At 44.0% G+C, this 24,771-nt stretch overlaps 1 protein-coding gene across 3 annotated transcripts in view; it reads left to right on the top strand.

The window, feature by feature from the left end:
- Positions 1-24,771, top strand: part of LOC115195395 (catenin delta-2-like) — a 562,679-nt gene that overhangs the window by 3,296 nt on the left and 534,612 nt on the right. For 2 of the 3 annotated variants that reach the window (XM_029755211.1, XM_029755213.1), the window contains exon 1: positions 15,925-16,001. The exons of the other annotated variant lie outside the window; for it this stretch is intronic. The gene's annotated coding sequence lies outside the window, so the exon portion shown is untranslated. Of the gene's footprint in view, positions 1-15,924; positions 16,002-24,771 lie in introns of those variants that run through there. 3 annotated transcript variants of the gene reach the window in all.

Below are 24,771 nucleotides of genomic sequence, written 5' to 3' on the forward strand. Positions count from 1 at the left end.
ACTGATAGTCTGTAGAGCGTCTACATGGGTGGACTATCCAAATAAAGTGTTACCAAGTTTTGTACTAAGAGTTGTGAAAATGTACCACATACATGCAGCAAAGTGCAAAACAAATCTATAAAGCGGACTGTAACCTGAATATATGGAATTTCCATAGATTTCAGATTCAGAGATTCAGAGTGTTTAGTAGTCACATGTACAGGGTTGCAGGTGTGATTTCAGGGTACAGTGAAAATCTTAGGCTTTAACCTCCAACATGCAGGACTAAGTGAAATAATATAAAAAACAACAATACAAATATAACTATATACAGTTGAAGTTAGAAGTTTACATACACCTTAGCCAAATACATTTAAACTCAGTTTTTCACAATTCCTGACATTTAATCAGAGTAAAAATTCTCTGTCTTAGGTCAGTTAGGATCACCACTTTATTTTAAGAATGTGAAATGTCAGAATAATAGTAGAGAGAATTATTTATTTCAGCTTTTATTTATTTCATTCCATTCCCAGTGGGTCAGAAGTTTACATGGTAGCATTGCCTTTAAATTGTTTAATTTGGGTCAAACGTTTCGGATTGCCTTACACAAGCTTGAATTTTGGCCCATTCCTCCTGACAGAGCTGGTGTAACGGAGTCAGGTTTGTAGGCCTCCTTCCTCGCACACGCTCTTTCAGTTCTGCCCACAAATTTTCTATAGGATTGAGGTCAGGCTTTGTGATGGCCACTCCAATACCTTAACTTTGTTGTCCATAAGCCATTTTGCCACAACTTTGGAAGTATGCTTGGGGTCATTGTCTATTTGGATGACCCATTTGCCACCAAGCTTTAACTTCCTGACTGATGTCTTGAGATGTTGCTTCAATATATCCACATAATTTTCTTACCTCATGATGCCATCTATTTTGTGAAGTGCACCAGTCCCTTCTGCAGCAAAGCACCCCCACAACATGATGCTGCCACCCCCTGCTTCACGGTTGGGATGGTGTTCTTCGGCTTGCAAGCCTCCCCCTTTTTCCTCCAAACATAACGATGGTCATTATGGCCAAACAGTTCTATTTTTGTTTCATCAGACCAGAGGACATTTCTCCAAAAAGTACAATCTTTGTCCCCACGTGCAGTTGCAAACCGTAGTCTAGCTTTTTTTTATGCCGGTTTTGTAGCAGTGGCTTCTTCCTTGCTGAGCGGCCTTTCAGGTTATGTCGATATAGGACTCGTTTTACTGTGGATAAAGATACGTTTGTACCTGTTTCCTCCAGCATCTTCACAAGGTCCTTTGCTGTTGTTCTGGCATTGATTTGCACTTTTCGCACCAAAGTACATTCATCTCTAGGAGACAGAACACGTCTCCTTCCTGAGTGGTATGATGGCTACGTGGTCCCATGGTGTTTATACTTGCGTACTATTGTTTGTACAGATGAACATGGTTCATCAAGGATGAACCAGACTTGTGGAGGTCTACAATTTTTTTTCTGAGGTCTTGGCTGATTTCTTTTTATTGTCCCATGATGTCAAGCAAAGAGGCACTGAGTTTGAAGGTAGGCCTTGAAATACATCCACAGGTACACCTCCAATTGACTCAAATGATGCCAATTAGCCTATCAGAAGCTTCTAAAGCAATTTTCCAAGCTGTTTAAAGGCACAGTCAACTTAGTGTATGTAAACTTCTGACCCACTGGAATTGTGATGCAGTGAATTATAAGTGAAATAATCTGTCTGTAAACAATTGTTGGAACAATTACTTATAGTTTGTGAACAAAAAATTTGTGGAGTGGTTGAAAAACAAGTTTTAATGACTCCAAACTAAGTGTATGTAAACTTCCGACTTCAACTGTATATCATAGCAACTGTAGCAGTGATGAATGAATAAATGTCCATTGGGTTGGAGGTAGAGTTAAGACCGAGGGGGAGGGTAATTGAAGCGGGGAGAACAGAGCATGGCTTGGGCGGCTGGGGTCCCTGATTATCTTCTTGATCTTCCTGTAATGGTGCGTTCGGCTGCACATAGCACCCTGAAAAGCCTTGTGGTCCGTGGCAGTAGAATTCCCGTAACATGGTGTGATGCAGCCCAACAATATACTCTCGATGGTGCTCCTGTAGAACACTGAGGACCCTCGGGGACAGGACACATTTATTCAGTATCCTGAGGTTGAAGAGTCGCTGTCGTGGGTTCTTCGCTACGGTTCCATGTGGTTAGAATATTTCAGCTTCTCTGAGATGTGTCTGCCACGGCCTCATTAATGAGGAAGGGGGCGTGTCCAGCCTGGTTCTTCCTGAAGTCGACAATCAGCTCCTTTGTTTTGCTAACGTTGAGGGAGAGGTTGTTTACCTGGCACCACGCCGTCAGAGTGCCTACCTCCTCCCTGTCGGCTGTCTCATCGTTGTTGGTAATCAGTCCTACTACTGTCGTGTCGTCAGTGAACTTGATGATGCAGTTGAAACTGTATGAGGCCACACAGTTGTGGGTATACAGGGAGTACAGGAGGGGACTGAGGACACACCCTTGTGGACCGTGTTGAGGATCAGTGTCGAGGCGGTAATGTTGTCTACCTTCACCACCTGGTGGCGGCCCTTCAGGAAGTCCAGGACCCAGTTGCATAGGGAGGAGTTCAGACGCAGGGCTGTGAGCTTTGTGAAGATCTTATAGGGCACTATGGTATTGAAGGCCGAGCTGTAGTCGATTAACAGTATTCTCACATATGCATTACTTTTGTCCAGGTGGGTAAGGCAGTGTGCAGTGTGATGGCGATTAAGAGTTTGTGCCACTTGTCCTATTCAAGTCGATATTTATACTAGACCTGGGTAAGGTGAACGGGGTAAAATATGTAAAATACTTTCACGTTTGGGACTATTCCATTGGTTTCATCGTACTGAGCAAACTAAGTCAAGGGCAGCTCAAGGATTTGAAAGTATTTCACTGATGCAGTGAATTTTCAGGTTCAAATGCACCACCTATTGGCCATTTACAGACACAGACACACACACACACACAGACACACACACACACACACACACACACACACACACACACACACACACACACACACACACACACACACACACACACACACACACACACACACCCTGTCTCTGTCCCATAACCGAGAATTATAGTGACAGTTGACCCCAGAGAGATTAGGTTACAGTGTTCCCATGAGAAGAAGCTTCACAGTGTCAACGTGCAGAGACACACTACAGACCTGATATCTCATAGCCTCGCCTCATTGAGATGTCCATCAGCAGTGCTGTGAAGCTTAATGGCCCCTCTGTGCAAGGTTGGGGTCAACACCATGTCAACTAGCATATCCATTAATCTCACCTGTTGAGTCTCCAGCCATCTCACTATCTTGCACCCTATTCCCAATATAGTGCACTACTTTTAGCCAGAGCCACATAACGCTGCTATTTGATATTGGAGTTTGTTTTACTGGGTTGATTAGTGTCAGTGGCACCACTGTCATGTTCCTGTGATTATAGCAATGCCCAGCTAGTATATTTAGCTTCTTGGAAGTTGTGGGAATATAGGTTTTTGGTTTCCCATTGATTCTGGGAATGAAGCCAGTAGTTTCCTGTCAGGTAAAATTGAAAAAAAGGGAAACATTTTGAAAATGTCACTTGTTCTGGGAACGTAAATGTTTTAATTGCAGGGAAGTTCTGAGAACGTTTTACTATGGTTCCAGGGATGTTCTGAGAACGTTTTACTATGGTTCCAGGGATGTTCTGAGAACGTTTTACTATGGTTCCAGGGATGTTCTGAGAACGTTTTACTATGGTTCCAGGGAGGTTCTGAGAACGTTTTACTATGGTTCCAGGGATGTTCTGAGAACGTTTTACTATGGTTCCAGGGAGGTTCTGAGAACGTTTTACTATGGTTCCAGGGATGTTCTGAGAACGTTTTACTATGGTTCCCTGAAAGTTTTCCTGGAAGGTTTTATTAACGTGCTGAGAACGGAAATGATAGGTTATTCAAAGGTAATTAAATAGCATTCCCGAGAACATGTTTCAATATGACTTTTTAATAACACTGCTAGCTTAATTTGGGTTAACTGCTTTGAACTCCAAGCACAGATAGGACACATGGAAATTAATTTGCTTAGGTATTAATCATGCAAGCACAATTTCTTTTAAACTTTTTTTGCGCAGTGTTAGTGAGACTCAAACCTATGATCTTTTGTTCTCTTATCATGGAATCAGTCCACTGCACCACCAGGATGGAGCTACCATGCCATGTTTTTTTGTAACTCATGCAAAACTGTTCATTTTAGTCTATTTTAACAGACCCCATTTCAAAGGAAACAGGCACTTATTAAGATCCAAACAGTGGGTGCGGCCAACACACCTGAACACACTTAAAAAAATGGAGGATAGAGAGTTTTGTTGATGCTGAGAACGGACTGTATACATTTTCAAATAACATCCGTTATTTTAATAGAACCATGAGGAAACTTGTAGGAAACCTTATGCTGAAGTACTGAAATTCCCACATAAGAACATTTTTTTCTTAACTTTCTCAGAACAATTTGAGAACATTACTTTAAATAGATCCACAAGGAAACCTTATGTACTTCAGTACTTATGCTGAAGGACTGAAATTCCCACCATATGGTTCTCAGAACGTTATATGCTAGCTGGGTGTTCTCCTTCAATAAAAACTATATGATGATGTCACTAACTGACCTGATGTTATTTCTCAAAGTGTGAATTCCTACAGTGTGTGTGTGTTTAAAATAGCTGACCCTTACTGCCAAGGGAGGAGACAGGAAGGCTGGCATGCAAAAAGGTCTTCAAGTGCAGAATAGTTTATTTACAAGTACAAGAGTGCAGGTGCAGGATACCCATATGTACAGTGAAAGGATGACGAAAGACAAAAAAAATTACATGTAGGCTACAAAACCCTAAAAGGAAATTGACTTGCTTACAGATCTTAGCTGAATAAACTTTTCAAGACAATTACACAGCTACATCAAATCAAATGTATTTATATAGATAGCCCTTCTTACATCAGCTGATATCTCAAAGTGCTGTACAGAAACCCGGCCTAAAACCCCAAACAGCAAGCAATGCACGTGTAGAAGCACGGTGGCTAGGAAAAACTCCCTAGAAAGGCCAAAACCTAGGAAGAAACCTAGAGAGGAACCAGGCTATGAGGGGTGGCCAGTCCTCTTCTGGCTGTGCCGGGTGGGGATTATAACAGAACATGGCCAAGATGTTCAAATGTTCATAAATGACCAGCAGGGTCAAATAATAATAATCACAGCAGTTGTTGAGGGTGCAACAAGTCAGTATCTCAAGAGTAAATGTCAGTTGGCTTTTCATAGCCGATCATTGAGAGTATCTCTACCGCTCCTGCAGTCTCTAGAGAGATTAAAACAGCAGGTCTGGGACAGGTAGCACGTGTGGTGAACAGGTCAGGGTTCCATAGCCACAGGCAGAACAGTTGAAACTGGAGCAGCAGCACAGCCAGGTGGACTGGGGACAGCAAGGAGTCATCATGCCAGGTTGTCCTGAGGCATGGTCCTAGGGCTCAGGTCCTCCGAGAGAGAGAAAGAAAGAAAGAAAGAAAGAGAGAAAGAAAGAAAGAGAGAATTAGAGAGCATACTTAAATACACAGGACACCGGATAAGACAGGAGAAATACTCCAGATATAACAGACTGACCCTAGCCCCCCGACACATAAACTACTGATTTGATTTGATTTTGATTTACACAGCTACATACATATGCTAAGGTGGCATGGCATAGCCCAAAGAAGCGTGTGCATTAGACCTATAGCCCCTGTTGCTTCCACAGCCTGCTTAAATACAATAACGGCTATATTTTCTTAAACCTCATAACAGGAAAGTATCTCAGTGATATAAAAGAACGTAGAAATAATAACGTATTTGATTCCGTACACATATTGATCGTATTTCCAGTAGTACAGTATATTTCCAATCCAAACTGCATCAACACTGAGCCTTTCATCCAAAGCAAAATATAGACATTTAATCTCCATCTTTACCATCTCAATTTAAATGTTTACTTTGTTTGTTTTGCTTTTTATGAGCTTTAAGATTATTTTCTGCACTACATAAGTTAAATATATTATTATTATTGACCTTCAGTATTGATATAAATCAATACAGAAACACAATAACAATCAATGTAATATTAGTTAAATACAGTGGTAATGTCACGGCTGTTCAAATGATCGGACCAAAGTGCAGCGTGTTCGTAGTTCCACAGCTTTATTAACCGTGAAACTAAATGCAATACACCAAACACTTGAAATAACAAAACAACAAACCATGACGCAGAGAGGAAAACACACTACTCAAAAATTAACAACCCACAAAACCAAAAAGGAAAACCCCCTACATAAATATGATCTCCAATTAGAGACAACGAGAACCGGCTGCCTCTAATTGGAGATCATCCCAATAACCCCAACATAGAAATAGAAATCTAGAAAACCCACATAGAAACAGAAAACAAGAAAACCACCCAAAACACCCCCTGTCACGCCCTGACCACTCTACTATAGAAAATTACCTCTTATTCTATTACCTGTCAGGACGTGACAGGTCATAGAATGCTCTGGCAGAAAGGATGGAAATCTCTCTATGGCTCTGGACCCAGTTTCCCAAAAGTATTTTAAGGCTCATCGGTTCTAACGATGAATTTAGCCTTAAGATGATTTTGGGAAACCGGGCTCCAGTCTACTCCAATGAAGTCACACCAATAACCGCGTACCTCTGGACAAGGATTCCGCTTGGCAGAGCGGATCAGAACCAGGAGCTAACAGTGAGTATCAAATGTTTGTTAGACTGAGCTAAACAACAACAACAAATACTTGCCACCGGCTTTCTGAATAAATGTAGGCTACGTAGGTAACTGCCACCTCTCTGTTTCCTACAGAGGCGTAGTGAGTTAATATTGATAAACGCTAAAACAAATGGACCATTAATTGTCTATGCAGAGGTTTAAATAGCATGTTACACAGTATCAATGAATCTAATCCATATCAGGAACACAGGCAGATAAACAATAAATATACAATATATATTCAGGCAACAATGTTTTAGTCCAGGCTTCCCCCCCAAAAAATAAAAAAAATACATATAAAATGTATTTAGTCGCTGTGTTTTCATAATTTTTCTTTAATTCACAAAAGGCGGAATTTATCTCACTGGAGAAAGCATCCAAGTGAGCGAAACAGCGCCCCCCTTTCTCTGTAAGTGTAGGCCATCTATTTGATGAAGTCTGGTCAAAAAGAGTATGAAATTGTTGCCACCGGTAGAATTGAATGCAAGGGAAGCCAGTAAGCATTTGGCCTCCTTTGATAAAAAAAAGTATAAAATAATAGCCAATCAGCGAGTGAGCTTAACTGAGTGAGCACAACTGTGAATGGCCCTGGTGCACCAAAAAAAAGTTTAAAGGGAAGCTAGTTTGGATTTGGCTTCACTCCTATCATATTGCATCGAGATAAATATGTTTTCCTCACTTGTCTTTTTTCATTAAACTTTTTCACCCCAGATGCTTTATCTGGACGTGGTTCGTCAGGACCTCCACCAGCCAAAGCTAAGTAGTAACATGAACATTATTCCATCTAATTGCAGTCGATGTACTCATAATATACAGGAAAACGATCGGCTTATGGCGAGGATAGCCGTGCTGCAAGCCCAGCTTCAGACGCAATCGTTAGGCAAGGGTCATTTAAGTGTAGGAAAGGATGAAACAGCATCTGTGCCACCAATAAGTAGATAGTAGTATAAATCCCCTCGCACAGTCCCCGCAGGGGGACAATTTTCTCATGGCTTCTGGAAGGAAATGCTGTAGGAATGCTCAGCTGGTGTCGCTCATTCAGCCGACAGAAACTTTCAACCGGTTCTCCCCATTAAGCAATGGGTCGCAGTCAGAGGCTGAGCCTTCTCTCGTCTCTCCTCCTCCCGTTATGGCGTCTGAAACGCCGAAGCCTCCCACCATTAGCTCTGACAAATTGAAAACCCTAGTCATTGGTGATTCCATTACCCGCAGTATTAGACTTAAAACGAATCATCCAGTGATCATACACTGTTTACCAGGGGGCAGGGCTACCGACGTTAAGGCTAATCTGAAGATGGTGCTGGCTAAAGCTAAAACTGGCGAGTGTAGAGAGTATGGGGATATTGTTATCCACGTCGGCACCAACGATGTTAGGATGAAACAGTCAGAGGTCACCAAGCGCAACATAGTTTCAGCGTGTAAATCAGCTAGAAAGATGTGTCGGCATCGAGTAATTGTCTCTGGCCCCCTCCCAGTTAGGGGGAGTGATGAGCTCTACAGCAGAGTCTCACAACTCAATCGCTGGTTGAAAACTGTTTTCCGCCCCTCTGCCACTCCCAAAATATAATTTGTAGATAATTGGCCCTCTTTCTGGGACTCACCCACAAACAGGACCAAGCCTGGCCTGCTGAGAAGTGACGGACTCCATCCTAGCTGGAGGGGTGCTCTCATCTTATCTACGAACATAGACAGGGCTCTAACTCCCCTAGCTCCACAATTAGATAGGGTGCGGGCCAGGCAGCAGACTGTTAGCCAGCCTGCCAGCTTAGTGGAGTCTGCCACTAGCACAGTCAGTGTAGTCAGCTCAGCTATCCCCATTGTCTGTGCCTCGATCTAGGTTGGGAAAAACTAAACATGGCGGTGTTCGCCTTAGCAATCTCACTAGAATAAAGACCTCCTCCATTCCTGTCATTATTGAAAGAGATTGTGATATCTCACATCTTAAAATAGGGCTACTTAATGTTAGATTCCTCACTTCCAAGGCAGTTATAGTCAATGAGCTAATCACTGATCATAACCTTGATGTGATTGGCCTGACTGAAACATGGCCTAAGCCTGATGAATTTACTGTGTTAAATGATGCCTATCCTCCTGGTTACACCAGTGACCATATCCCCCGCGCATCCCGCAAAGGCGGAGGTGTTGCTAACATTTACAATAGCAAATTTCAATTTACACAACAAACAAAATGGCTGCGTTTTCGCATTTTGAGCTTCTAGTCACGAAATCTATGCAGCCTACTCAATCACTTTTTTATAGCTACTGTTTATAGGCCTCCTGGGCCATATACAGCTTTCCTCACTGAGTTCCCTGAATTTCTATCGGATCATGTAGTCATGGCAGATAATTTTCAACATTTTGGTGACTTTAATATTCACATGGAAAAGTCCACAGACCCACTCCAAAAAGCTTTCGGAGCCATTATCGACTCACTGAGTTTTGTCCAACATGTCTCCGGACCAAACAACAAAAAATATCCCCCTAAACAATAAGGGAGGGAAGGGAGGGTGGCTGCCGTCAACAACAACACTGTGCTACACCCTCCCTCCCCAACCCACCTATCCTGGAGGTGGCTCGGGTGCAGGACGTGGACCTCGCTCCACCTTCGGCGTCGCCCACTTCGGTGGCGCCGATAGCTGCGCCAGGAAGACGGGCCACTCGGGCTGACCCTGGCAGACGGACCACTCTGGCTGGGCCGGAGGTCAGGCGGGCCACTCGGGCTGGGCGGGAGGACAGGCGGGCCACTCGGGCCGGGCCGGCAGACCCGGGCAGTCGGGCCACTCTGGCAGACCTGGGCAGTCGGGCCGCTCCGGCAGACCCGGGCAGTCGGGCCGCTCCGGCGGCTCCGGGCAGTCGGGCCGCTCCGGCGACTCCTGACTGGCGGGCGGCTCCGGCGACTCATGACTGGCGGGCGGCTCCGGCGACTCATGACTGGCGGGCGGCTCTGGCGACTCATGACTGGCGGGCCGCTCTGGCGACTCATGACTGGCGGGCCGCTCTGGCGACTCATGACTGGCGGGCCGCTCTGGCGACTCATGACTGGCGGGCCGCTCTGGCGACTCATGACTGGCGGGCAGCTCTGGCGACTCATGACTGGCGGGCAGCTCTGGCGACTCATGACTGGCGGGCAGCTCTGGCGACTCTTGACTGGCGAGGCTGGGCTGACGCAATAGACACCTGATGCGTGGGGCTGGTTCCGGACGTGCCAGCCTGGAGACACGCACCTCCATGCTAGTGCGTATAGCGGGAAACACCGGACCGTAGAGGCGCACTGGCGGTCTTGAGCGCAGGGTTGGCATCACCCCTTCAGGCTCGATGCCTACTTCGCACTGGCACATGCGGGGCGCTGGTACTGTGCCTACCGGCCTGAAAATCCCAGGCCTCACCACAGCCCCAACCCCAAAGCACGGGACCTGTCCAGTCTGTTTCAGCCTAAACAGGGTACGGGGAGCTGGCCTGGGGCTCCCTTCTCGCCCCATCAAACAGCCCTTGTGCCCCCCCCCAAAAGAAATCTTGGGGCTGCCTCTCGGGTTCCCTTAGCTCCCTTAACTTGTCCTCCCAGAATCCTCGCTCCTTCTGCCAAGTCCATCCATCCACGCTGTTCTCCTGTGGCACCTTCCTCCTCCGCTGCTTGGTCCTTTGGTGGTGGGTAGTTCTGTAACACTTGTCGTTAGAAATGGACCAAGGCGCAGCGGGAATGTGGATACTCATATTTTAATTTAAAAAAGGAGTAAAGCATCCACTGGACAAAAACAATACATGATACTCACGACAGGAACAGTCTTGTAGGCACACAAAACGCAATGCAAGAACAACTACCCACAACCCCAAAGAAAAACACACACTACTATATAGGACTCCCAATCAAAGGCAACTCAACACACCTGCCTTCAATTGGGAGTCCAATCACCAACACAACACTTAACACACACAAAAACCCTGCCACATCCTGACCAAAACTAACACAATTACGCCCTCTGCTGGTCAGGACGTGACAAAGAGCTGCTTCCTGTGCTTGACCCTCCTATGTTGAACATAATAAATGGCTTCCTATCCACCGGATGTGTACCAAACTCACTAAAAGTGGCAGTAATAAAGCCTCTTGAAAAACCTTGATCCAGAAAAGATAAACAATTATTGGCCTATATCGTGTCTCCCATTCCTCTCAAGAATTGTAGAAAATGTTCCTCACTGCCTTCCTCACTGCCTTCCTGAAGACAAACAATATATACGAAACGCTTCAGTCTGGTTTTAGAGCCCATCATAGCACTGAGCCTGCACTTGTGAAGGTGGTATATGACCTTTTAATGGCGTCAGACCGAGGCTCTGTATCTGTCCTCGTGCTCCTAGACCTTAGTGCTGCTTTTGATACCATCGATCACCACATTCTTTTGGAGAGATTGGAAACCCAAATTGGTCTACACTGAAAAGTTCTGGCCTGGTGTAGATCTTATCTCTCGGAAAGGTATCAGTTTGTCTCTGTAGATGGTTTGTCCTCTGACAAATCAACTGTAAATGTCACTGTTCCTCAAGGCTCCGTTTTAGGACCACTATTGTTTTCACTAAATATTTTACCTCTTGGTGATGTCATTCGGAAAAATAATGTTAACTTTCACTGCTATGCGGGCGATACACAGCTGTACATTTCGATGAAACATGGTGAAGACCCAAAATTGCCCTCCCTGGAAGCCTGTGTTTCAGGCATAAGGAAGTGGATGGTGGCAAATGTTCTACTTTTAAACTCGGACAAAACAGATATGCTAGTTTTTGGTCCCAAGAAACAGAGAGAACTTCTGTTGGATCTGACAATTAATCTTGATGGCTGTACAGTCGTCTCAAAAAAAACATGTGAAGGACCTCGGCATTTCTCTGGACCCTGATCTCTTTTTTGACAAACATTAAGACTGTTTCAAGGACAGCTGTTTTCCATCTACGTAACATTGCAAAAATCAGAAAGTTTCTGTCCAAAAATTATGCAGAAAAATGTATCCATGCTTTTGTCACTTTTAGATTAGACTACTGAAATGCTCTACTTTCCGGCTACCCGGATAAATCACTAAATAAACTTCAGTTAGTGCTAAACAAGGCTGCTAGAATCTTGACTGGAACCAAAAAATGTGATCATTTTACTTCTGTGCTAGCCTCTGTACACTGGCTTCCTGTTAAGGCTAGGGCTGATTTCAAGGTTTTACTGCTAACCTACAAAGCATTACATGGGCTTGCTCCTACATATCTTTCCGATTTGGTCCTTCCATACATACCTATATGTACGCTACGGTCACAAGACACAGGCCTCCTTACTGTCCCTAGAATTTCTCAGCAAACATCTGGAGGCAGGGCTTTCTCCTATAGAGCTCAATTTTTATGGAATGGTTTGCCTATCCATGTGAGAGATGCAGACTCGGTCTCCACCTCTAAGTCTTGATTGAAGACTCATCTCTTTAGTAGGTCCTATGAATGAGTGTAGTCTGGCCCAGGAGTGTGAAGGTGAACGGAAAGGCACTGAAGCAACGAACCGCCCTTGCTGTCTCTGCCTGGCAGGTTCCCCTCTCTCCACTGGGATTCTCTGCCTCAAACCCTATTACGGGTGCTGAGTCACTGGCTTACTGGTCCTCTTCCATGCCGTCCCTAGGAGGGGTACGTCACTTGAGTGAGTTGAGTCACTGACGGGATCTTCCTGTCTGGGTTGGCACCCCCCCTCGGGTTCGTGCCGTGGGGGAGATCTTTGTGGGCTATACTCGGCCTTGTCTCAGGATAGTAAGTTGGTGGTTGAAATTATCCCTCTAGTGCTGTGGGGGCTGTGCTTTGGCAAAGTGGGTGGGGTTATATCCTGCTGTTTTGCCCTGTCCGGGGGTATCAGGGCCACAGTGTCTCCCGACACCTCCTTTCTCAGCCTCCAGTATTTATGCTGCAATAGTTTATGTGTCGGGGGGGGATAGGGTCAGTCTAATATCTGGAGTATTTCTCCTGTCTTATCCAGTGTCCTGTGTGAATTTAAGTCTGCTCTCTCTAATTCTCTCTCTCTCTCTCTCTCTCTCTCTCTCTCTCTTTCTCTTGGAGGACCTGAGCTCTAGGACCATGCCTCAGGACTACCTGGCCTGATGACTTCTTGCTGTCCCCAGTCCACCTGGTTGAGCTGCTGCTCCAGTTTCAACTGTTCTACCTGCGGCTATGGAACCCTGACCTGTTCACCGGACGTGCTACCTTGTCCCAGACCTGCTGTTTTAAACTTTCTAGATACAGCAGTTGCGGTAGAGATACTCTGAATGATCGGCTATGAAAAGCCAACTGACATCTAATCTTGAGGTGGTGAACTGTTGCACCCTCTACAACCACTGTGATTATTATTATTTGACCCTGCTGGTCATCTATGAACATTTGAACATCTTGGCCATGTTCTGTTATAATCTCCACCCTGCACAGCCAGAAGAGGACTGGCCACCCCTCATAGTCTGGTCCCTCTCTAGGTTTCTTCCTAGGTTCCGGCCTTTCTAGGGAGTTTTTCCTAGCCACCGTGCTTCTATACCTGCATTGCTTGCTGTTTGGGGCTTTAGGCTGGGTTTCTGTACAGCACTTTGTGACATCAGCTGATGTAAGAAGGGCTTTATAAATACATTTGATTGATTGATTGATCATAGTGTCCAGTGAGTTTTTTTACTCTGGGAATTAGAACCTAACACTAGCTACCCTTGACTATGAAAGGAAGTTAAGCTAGCGAGGAATCATTTTAGCCAGGTAGCCTAGGCCAACAAAACATTTAAGTGTGTACTGAATGACAGAGTCATAGACCATTTTGTAAACATGAGAGAGGAGGATGGCATTGTTTTTTCTCTACAAGTAGGGTGAGTCAATATGTTTTTTCTACATGCACACACACACACACACAGACAGAGAAATCAGACCCCTGGACAGCCACCATATTTAGCTTACGTTGATTGGACTAAACTTGTTCTTGGTATCTTATAGTTGTCACTGTATTAGACTAAGCATAGGTGATTTGATGATGTTGATTTTGAAATGGTGCTGGAATAGTGGAGGCAGCTCCCGTTTTCTTTGTGACTTGCGGTGACTCTCTGTGGTTCTAAATCAATAGTTGTTTAGTGGTCTGAAAATGTTGGAAATATTAACTTGCTTGGTCATGCTGTAGGTTATGTAACTGTTTGTTACATTCAATATGCTTTGTGGACTTCACCAGACAGAGGTTGCTCTTCTGTTTTGTGATGAAACAAAGGTGTGGTTGAATTTATTCTGCCACTGTGTGTTCTTATTTTCTCGGCCTTAGGCCTATATATCATGGTGTCAAGGCATATGAACTAACAGGTTATAGAGAAAACAACAATTATCACAACACATAGGTTGTAATATGGCTTTTTTCCCTGGCCTGGCTTCCTCAGTGGTTTTACCCAGGCACAGCTACTGCAACCTTGTCTGCGACCACAGCCCCATAATACAAATGTAGTTTGAGGAGTTAACTCTTGAGTTCAACTCGAGATAACTGGTACCAAGAATGTGGCTCACCTTTTAGCCAGGTACATTTATATGTCAACGAATCCTTCAGATCTAACCTGCTCCAGAGAAGACTAACTCAGGGCTAAGTACATTTTATTTGGAATGAAGTATCTGAGCCACGAGTTGTGGACCAATGAAATCAGATTTCCTCCCTCTCGGAAAGATTGCTTCATCATCCAATTCATTTCAGGAAAGCAACTGATTAAATATTTTATTAAACAAATGTTTTTGTGTGTTCAAAAATACCTATCACGTTACACATTTTGTAATGACAATGCATTTCAAACTTCACGCACATTTTACGTTTGTATGACTTAATACAATTATTTTACTGATAGGAGTGGGGAAGAAATGTGCTCGTGCATTGATAACTACACCGAAGTACTACAACAAAGATGGCACTTCTAAAAGTATTTTTCACACATTAGCCTGCTGAATTTGCAAGATAACTTTTCTTTCATTTTGATTTCGGCACCAATGAAAATGTGGCACTGACTTGCCAATTGATTTATCTTTCAGCGTTGTCTCGATGAAGCGTTCGACGTTTGGCTAGCCATGTGCGACATGCACGCGCTGTTACAAGCCTGCTACAGTTAACGGCAGGCGGACGAGCAATATCCAACGTTGTAGTACGGATGAAGCCTGAGCTGGAATGGGAAGCTAACTGAAGCTGGCTAGATTTAGAAAACTCTCAGTAGATCCAGCTTGCTTCATAGGATACCCCTCTGAAGACTCATGTTAGTTCCCTGATCTTGTGACTAGGCTTTAGCTCAGCAGGCAAATGTTTTTGTTGAGCTGTGCAGATGATTCGGGATCAATACCTGTTAGAAAGACAGACAGACAGAAAAAAAAGAAAAAAAGATCTATCATCAAAAATCTACCTCAATTAAATGTCTCTACTTTGACCATGAGCGAGAACATGACCCTGTGAACTACTGCCTAACCTAATACTACAACATCTGGGACACTGCACTGAACGACATTGGCCCACTGGAGTTGGGACTCGGGAGTCGTGTGTGTGCCCAAGGTTATCACTGTGGGTCAATCTCCATGAACGACCAGCTTGATTTAAAGTGTGATCATTTACAGTTACTATAACCCACGTTTCAACCAAGCCCCAAGTCTACTATTAATGATAAAAAATGTATTTATTTATTTAACCGTTATTTAACTAGGCAAGTCCTTTTTAATTTCCTCTTTTAACATCGTGCACTTTAACTTTCTGCATTTTACACAATAATAATTGTCCTATTTCTATCCATTGTATGTAGTTCTGGAAGAGATGCTTCTCTCAAGGCCTGAAGATGGCGCTCTTTCTACATGTGAGCCTCTCAACCTGGATGCCGCTGTGTGTGTGTGTGTGTGTGTGTGTGTGTGTGTATTAGCTACAGACCGGGCGAGCTGCCTACCCTGCCTCTCCAGCGCTCTTGCCTCCCGTTGCTGTGCATCGCTCCAGTCTATTGCTTTGTAGTCTAACACCGCTTCGCCGCCTCCTCCATTCCTCCTCTCCCCGCCTATGCCTCTCCCTCTCCCCGCCAGCATCCAGCGAATGGTCAGTCCACCCCCTGACCACCTGCAGGGAACGGTGAGAGAGAAGCTCCGTTCTGAGCACACTGCGGACTGCTGAAAGCTGCCAAAGGAAGACGTGGATATAAGTGTCGTTGTTGACGTTACCGGGAATTTTATTTTGGTAAGTGCAAAGTCATCCCGCTTTACCGTGTTTTAGTTTCCCTCCCTCATCCTCTTCCATCTTGTCACACAGTGAGGAGCGGGAGATGAGATGCTCTAGCCTGGCAGAGGACCAATATGAGCCAGGGTGTTTTTGATGCGTGCTGTTATGCAGTTGCAGATCGTGCATGAATCCTATTTTTACGCAGTTGAAGCGACTATGTGGAGTAGTTTAAACATGAAAGAGACTCGTTATAAACGCTAAGTTGATAATAGAATAAATTGTAAATAAGAATTTCTTCTTAACTGACATACCTAGTTTAATAAAGGTTAAATAAAAAATTAAATAAAAAAATTTGTTTATAGACAGTAATGTAGATTACATTAGGAACGGTGGTCATGGGGGAAGCCGTTCAATTCTGACCGTGCTGAGCTCGCTCACCCTAGACTGTTTTGCGCGTGTGGATTTGGCTCGAGTTCAGTACACCGACTGACCCACATTTAGCTTACCGTTAGCGGCGCGTGAGGCATATAGAGAGAAAGAGACACAATGTAAACAAGCAGATTCACACATAGCAGTATACCCGTTTGATATTGTTCTACAATGAATACTGTTTTTTTAAGTAGCCTAACATTCGTTGGAGATGAATCAAAATATAAAACAAAACAATGCATCTGCAAATACAGGCGTGGAAACAGTAGGTAAGAGATGGATGGTGTTTGTGGTGGTGATAAAAGCAGGGAGAAATGTGAATTCTTCCATTCTCCGTTTCTCACACTCCTGTCTTGGTTTAATCGATAGCTGTGGCGGGCGTAAGGGAGGGGTTTGCATGGGCTATTTGGCACAGCGCAGTATTTTGACTTTGGGATGAAGAAGAGGAAGAGGGTGGGGGTAATGTTTGGAATTTCCATCTGTACATAGATGTGTTGGAGCAGAGTACCCAGGAGCATTTTTATTATTAAGATACATCTGGTTAACCAATGTCCAAAAATATTCTTAGTGTATTATTTAGGTACCAACAGCAAGAACAAATTTGGCAACACCGACAAAGCTCCTTGACGAACCTCAAGAGTGTCCATTAACTCAAAGTCCGGTCTCTCTCACACACACACACACACACACACACACACACACACACACACACACACACACACACGCACGCACGCACGCACGCACGCACGCACGCACGCACGCACGCACGCACGCACGCACGCACGCACGCACGCACGCACGCACACACACACACACACACACATTCAAGCTTTGAGGCTGCTATCCATGGGTACTGAGCTGAATCTCTCCTTTTTTTACTTTATTTTGATTTAACCTTTATTTAACTAGGTAAGTCAAGAACAAATTTGTATTTACAATGTAGGCCTTCCAAGAGGCAATATATCTCCTGCGGGGACGGGGGCTGGGATAAAACCAAATAAAGCAGGAGACAGTAGGAGACACCAGAACATTACATAAAGAGAGATCTAAGACAACAACACAACATGGTAGGAACACAACATAGAACACAACATGACAACACAACATGACAAAACAACATGACAACACAACATGGTAGAAACACAACATGACAACACAACATGACAACACAACATGACAAAACAACATGACAACACAACATGGTAGTAACACAACATACAACACAACATGGTAGCAACACAACATGACAACACAACATGACAACACAACATGGTAGAAACACAACATGACAACACAACATGGTAGCAACACAACATGACAACACAACATGACAACACAACATGGTAGAAACACAACATGACAACACAACATGACAACACAACATGGTAGCAACACAACATGACAACACAACATGGTAGAAGCACAACATGACAACACAACATGACAACACAACATGGTAGCAGCACAACATGACAACACAACATGACAACACAACATGGTAGCAACACAACATGACAACACAACATGACAACACAACATGACAACACAACATGGTAGCAGAAAACAATATGACAACACAGCATGGTAGCAACACAATATGACAACACAACATGGTAGAAACACAACATGACAACACAACATGACAACACAACATGACAACACAACATGGTAGCAACACAACATGACAACACAACATGGTAGCAGCACAACATGACAACACAGCATGACAACACAACATGGTAGCAACAAACACTATGACAACACAGCATGGTAGCAACACAATATGACAACACAGCATGGTAGCAACACAACATGACAACACAGCATGGTAGCAACACAACAAGACAACAACATGGTAGAAGCACAACATGACAACACAGCATGGTAGCAGGACAACATGACAACACAGCATGGTAGCACCACAACATGACAACACAGCATGGTAGAAGAACAACATGACAACAACATGGTAGCAGCACGAACATGGTACAAACATTGTTAGCACAGACAACAGCACGAAGGGCAAAAAGGTAGAGGCAGCAATACATCACGTGAAACAACCACAACTGTCAGTAAGAGTGTCCATGATTGAGTCTTGAATGAAGAGATGGAGATAAAACTGTCCTGTTTGAGTGTTTTTTGCAGCTCATTCCAGCCTCTAGCTGCAGTGAACTGAAAAGAGGAGCGACCCAGGGATGTGTGTGCTTTGGGGACCTTTAACAGAATGTGACTGGCAGAATGGGTGTTGTATGTGGAGGATAAGGGATGCAGTAGATATCTCAGGGGGGAGTAAGGCCTAAGAGGGTTTTATAAATAAGCATCAACCAGTGGGTCTTGCGACGGGTATACAGAGATGACCAGTTTACAGAGGAGAATAGAGTGCAGTGATGTGTCCTAAAAGGAGCATTGGTGACAAATCTGATGGCCGAATGGTAAAGAACATCTAGCCGCTCGAGAGCACCCTTACCTGCCAATCTATAAATTACTTGTCCGTAATCTAGCATGGGTAGGATGGTCATCTGAATTAGGGTTGGTTTGGCAGCTGGGGTGAAAGACGAGTGATTATGATAGAGGAAACCAAGTCTAGAGATAACATTAACGTGCAGCTTGGATACAGTGCTTTCGGAAACCAGATTTTTAGACATTTTTGCTGATGTATTAAAAACAAAAAACTGAAATATCACATTTACATAAGTATTCAGACCATTTACTCAGTACTTTGTTAAAGCACCTTTGGCAGTGATTACAGCCTCGAGTCTTCTTGGGTATGATGCTACAAGCTTGGCACACCTGTATTTGGGGAGTTTCTCCCATTCTTCTCTGTAGGTCCTCTCAAGCTCTGTCAGGTTGGATGGGAAGACTTGAACCCGAAGCCACTCCTGCGTTGTCTTGGCTGTGTGCTTATGGTCGTTATCCTGTTGGTTTTCATTGAGGATCTCTCTGTACTTTGCTCCGTTTATCTTTCCCTCGATCCTGACTAGTCTCCCAGTCCCTGCCGCTGAAAAACATCCTCACAGCATGATGCTACAATTACCATGCTTCACCTTAGGGATGGTGCCAAGTTTCCTCCAGACGTGACGCTTGGCATTCAGGCCAAAGAGTTCAATCTTGTTTCTCATGGTCTAAGAGTTGTTTAGGTGCCTTTTGGCAAACTCCAAGCGGGCTATCATGTGCCTTTTACGGAGGAATGGCTTCCGTTTGGCCACTCAACCATAAAGGCTTGAATGGTGGAGTGCTGCAGAGATGGTTGTCCTTCTGGAAGGTTCTTCCATCTCCACAGAGGAACTCTGGAGCTTTGGCCAAGTCAATAAAAATAGCAGCACAACATTGCTTAGAATCAAGGGTAATGGTGACATCATTTAGGACCTTTAAGTTTGCATAGACACATCCATAACCTGAGCAGAAACCAGATTGCATACCAGAGAGAATACTATAGACATCAAGAAAGCCAGTCAGTTGATTGTTGTCAAGTTTTTCCAACATTTTTTTTATAACAGGGCAAGATAGAAATTGACCTACAACAGTTAGGATCAGCTTGAACTCCCACTTTAAATAAAGGATGCACCGTGGCTGCCTTCCAAGCACTGGGAAACTCCCCAGAGAGCAGATGCAGGCTCAGCGATAATAGGAGCTGCAACCTTAAAAAGGAAAGAGTCTACACCAGGGCTGCCCAACCCTCTTCCTGGAGACCTATCGTCCTGTGGGTTTTCAGCCCAACCCTCTTCCTCGAGATCTACCATCCTGTGGGTTTTCAGTCCAACCCTCTTCCTGGAGATCTACTGTCCTGTAGGTTTTCAGTCCAACCCTCTTCCTCGAGATCTACCGTCCTGTGGGTTTTCAGTCCAACCCTCTTCCTGGAGATCTACTGTCCTGTAGGTTTTCAGTCCAATCCTCTTCCTGGAGATCTACCGTCCTGTGGGTTTTATGTCCAACCCTCTTCCTGGAGATCTACTGTCCTGTGGGTTTTATGTCCAACCCTCTTCCTGGAGATCTACCGTCCTGTGGGTTTTATGTCCAACCTAAGTTTAACAAACCTGATTCTACTTATTAGCTGCTCAACAAGACCTTAACTAGCTGAATCAGATATGCTAAATTAGGGTTGGACTGACAACCTACAGGACAGTAGATCTCCAGGAAGAGGGTTGGACTGAAAACCTACAGGACAGTAGATCTCCAGGAAGAGGGTTGGGCTGAAAACCTACAGGACAGTAGATCTCCAGGAAGAGGGTTGGACTGACAACCTACAGGACAGTAGATCTACAGGAAGAGGGTTGGACTGACAACCTACAGGACAGTAGATCTCCAGGAAGAGGGTTGGACTGAAAACCTACAGGACAGTAGATCTCCAGGAAGAGGGTTGGGCTGAAAACCTACAGGTCAGTAGATCTCCAGGAAGAGGGTTGGGCAGCCCTGCTCTAACCATCTGACCCTAGGGCTGTGGCGGTCATAACATTTTGTCATCCGGTGATTACCAAGCAAATAACTGCCGGTCTCACGGTAATTGACCGTTACTTAACATAAACGCATTAGCATCTCCTAGCTTCCTACAAGCCACTGATGCAGACCGTTGGAACATCTACATTTAAAAAAATCCATGTAATATAGCCTACCATCACAATAAATCCATGTAATATAGCCTACCATCACAATAAATCCATGCTTTATTTTAGACAGGTCTAAACAAACATGATATGAAGAAAATGTAGTCTATTTCAGAAGAACAGAATAGCATACTCTGAGTTGTCCTTATGTTAGGTCCTGATCTGGCTACGCCGTATGGCTGTAGGATACACTAGTTCATTTAACAGACAAAGATTTGCTTAGAATTCCGTGGCACTATTTTATAGTATTTTATAGTATGAAGAATACAATTGAACAAAGCTGTATAAAATAGAAAGGATATTTTCTCCAAATGATCTGAGAGAGTGCGCACATGCGGCTATTCTGTGTTGAGTCAGTTAATTTAGAGTTATTTATGTAACTTTATTTATACAAACGTTAGGCTAAATGTTTTGATTTTTAATACATTCTAAGGCTGTATTATGCAACTAATGATGATATCAAAAAAGTTGAATGGCCGTTGTGCCCTTGGGCTGAATAATAATTATAATTCCCTTCTCCCTGTGTGCTGCGTGCTCCAAAGCATCTCTCACTAGCATGGCTCTCCATCATGTGACTTTCTCACAGGCTACAAGTGAAGACAGACACATCGGGGATGCAACTGCGAGCATCCTTATCCAATTCCGAAGCGTATATTGAAGACATTGGAAGAACTGTCAACAGTTACTTTTCGTCGGCCAACAAGATGAGTAGGCCTAACAAACAGCAAAAGCACTATCCTATGTCAATCTACTATCACACATAGTACAAACGTTGACCTATTCTGTGCGAGAAATAAATATTCCAGACATAGTCTGGGACAGTTGTGGGATACGATAGATCCCCAATTAATACAACCACAAGCATCCAAACATTTTTTTACGCAATGAGGCTGACATAACAGATCAGAACATTTAGCTTAAAATGTTTATAAACTATTAGGCTATTTCTTGACATTAGAAGCGCAGCAATGTGCACATGGTAGTAGGCTATAAGTGTGAATGTTCCATTAGCAGGAAAACAACATTAGCAAAAGTGACCATCAATGTGATTATGCATGTAATGCTTTTATTATAAAGGTGCATTTTTATGGTAAAAATTATCTTCCCCAAACTTGAAACTCATGCGTTGCTTATATATGCCAGTTAGACTCTACACCTCTTGTAAAGCGGATTAATGTGCTTAGTTTTAAGAAGTTATTATTTGGCCACTTAAGTTGTGATGCAAACCATAGCAAAACATATAGGCCTATGGGCTAGGTGTGCGACTATAATTAGAAAAAGTCGCAAAAAAAGGCATTGGTTCTTGCCTTACGCTGGGCATTTAAAAAATAAATGTAACCAGGTAAGCTAGTTGACAACAAGTTCTCATTTACAACTGTGACCTGGCCAAGATAAAGCAAAGCAGTGCGACACAAACAACAACGCAGAGTTACACATGGAATAAACAAGTGTACAGTCAATAACACAATAGAAAAAAAGAGTCTATATACAGTGTTTGCAAATGGAATGAGGAGGTAAGGCAATAAATAGGCCATAGTAGAGAAGTAATTACAGTTTAGCAAATTAACACTGGAGTGATAAATAGCAGATAATGATGTGCAAGTAGAAAGACTGGTGTGCAAAAGAGCAGAAAAGTAAATAAAAACAATATGGGGATGAGGTAGGTAGATTAGGAAAGTTGAGAAATAAATATAGTAGGTCTAGCCTATAGAAAGCTGATGGGATCCTCCTCTGTTTTCTCCTGCAATTGCATAGACTATAGAAATGTTGTGCAACATGAGCTCATGGGCTCTCATGAAGTGCTTGATTAGATTTTTGATCACATTTGCATTTATGTCAGAGTGATTAGAGGGACAATAGAATGCTACGTACCAGGCAGTTAGCAAGTTTGGTAGGCTACTAATGACCATCAGCAGCATCAGAGCTTGGAGAAGCCATGTGGAATTTGACTGCCTTCTTGACTCGTGACTGCTGGTGTGGAAGTAATATGGTCACCATAACAGGCCTATCTGACCCAGATTTTTTTGGGGGGGTCAAGTTTAACAAACTCCTTTAGCATCTCAGACTCAGTGAGTGCCTGCAGGTAGAAGCTGTGTAGTGGGGCAGGGGAGAAATGGGAGGAACATCAGGGCTAGATGTATTAGAAGGGCTGGGAGATGAGGAAGTGTTGGACGGGCAAGGAGGGAAATAGGAATTCTGACTTAATGAAGTGGTGACTAAAGAGCTCAGCCATAAGCTCCTTGTCAGTAACAACCACATCAACATTAAAGGACATGGGCAGCTGTGAGGAGGAGGGTTTATTCTCCAGGTCTTTAACCGTTTTCCAGAACTTCTTGGGGTTAGACCTACAGAGAGAGAACTGCTCCTCAAAGTAACTAACTTTGGCCTTCCGGATACCCTGAGTGCACTTTTGTTTCGTTTGCCTGAACGACAGCCAGTCAGCCTGAGTATTTGTGTGCCAAGCCTTTCCCCAAATGTTGTTCTTGAGGTTTAGTAACTCTGCCAGATTACGGTCAAACCAGGAGCTGAAGCTGTTTTTAATTATCTTTATTGGGGCGTGCTTGTTAACAATACCACTGAAAGATAAAAGAAGGTCTAAGCGTCTTCGACAGAGCGGACCAAGCTGATTGTATACCAATTTACATAGGCCAGGTCTTGAAGGAAGGCTTGCTCATTCAAGTTTTTCAGAAACGTCTATGACAAATCAAGACAGGTTGTTTAACTGAGCAGCCATTATGAGCACAGGCTGTAAAACCGTGATAACTAAGTTCATTACAGAAAACACCAGGAGACAGCTTAGGGCAGGTAGGGTCCAGGTAGGGTCCAGGTAGGGTCCAGGTAGGGTACAGGCCGGTGCTTAGGGCAGGTAGGGTCCAGGTAGGGTCCAGGTAGGGTCCAGATAGGGTCCAGATAGGGTACAGGCCGGTGCTTAGGGCAGGTAGGGTACAGGTAGGGTCCAGATAGGGTACAGGCCGGTGCTTAGGGCAGGTAGGGTCCAGGTAGGGTCCAGATAGGGTACAGGCCAGTGCTTAGGGCAGGTAGGGTGCAGTTAGGGTCCAGGTAGGGTACAGGTCGGTGCTGATGGTGGACAATAACACCCAGCAACAGTCAACAAAGAATCATTTGCTTAAAACCAGCAAATCAAATTGTTTCGGGACAGACTTGTTGGAGACAACTGAGTACTGAAGTTGTTCCTTGGTAAGTCTTACCGAAAAAGGTTATAACCAGAAAGGTTAACATCAGCTTTCAAAACACTCTTTCTTAACCGTGTCTCGGTAATAACCAACACATTTGGATTGGAGTTGTGAACCCACACTTTCAATTGATCAATTTGAGGTAATAAGCTTCTAGTGTTAACATGCAGAAAACCCAGGCTTTTACGAGAGATGAAATCAGTGAAGCAGATATCAGAGCACAAGTCAGAATTTGGGCTAACAAATTTCCAGATATCATCAGCAGCAATATAATCAGGGCACAGCAGAGGACAGGGAGAGCTCTGCAGTGTTGATTTTGTATGACATCTGAATGTGCATCAGATGGCAACAAGATCATATTGTATAGCAATTTCATCGGCTAACATGTATACCAAACCGGCAAGAGGGGGTTAGAATAGGATGGGAGGCCAATAATCCGTGTAACCGATAGAAAGTCAGAGTCGCGATTGTGGGGACAAACATTGCCTGTCACATGGTCGGGCAAACGAGCAAGTTCATAGTCAACAAAGAGTGCAGGATGTAAAATGTATTTAAGTTCAGAAC

This window comes from Salmo trutta, chromosome 6 (assembly GCF_901001165.1).
Source record: "Salmo trutta chromosome 6, fSalTru1.1, whole genome shotgun sequence".
NCBI classification, from domain to species: Eukaryota; Metazoa; Chordata; class Actinopteri; order Salmoniformes; family Salmonidae; genus Salmo; species Salmo trutta.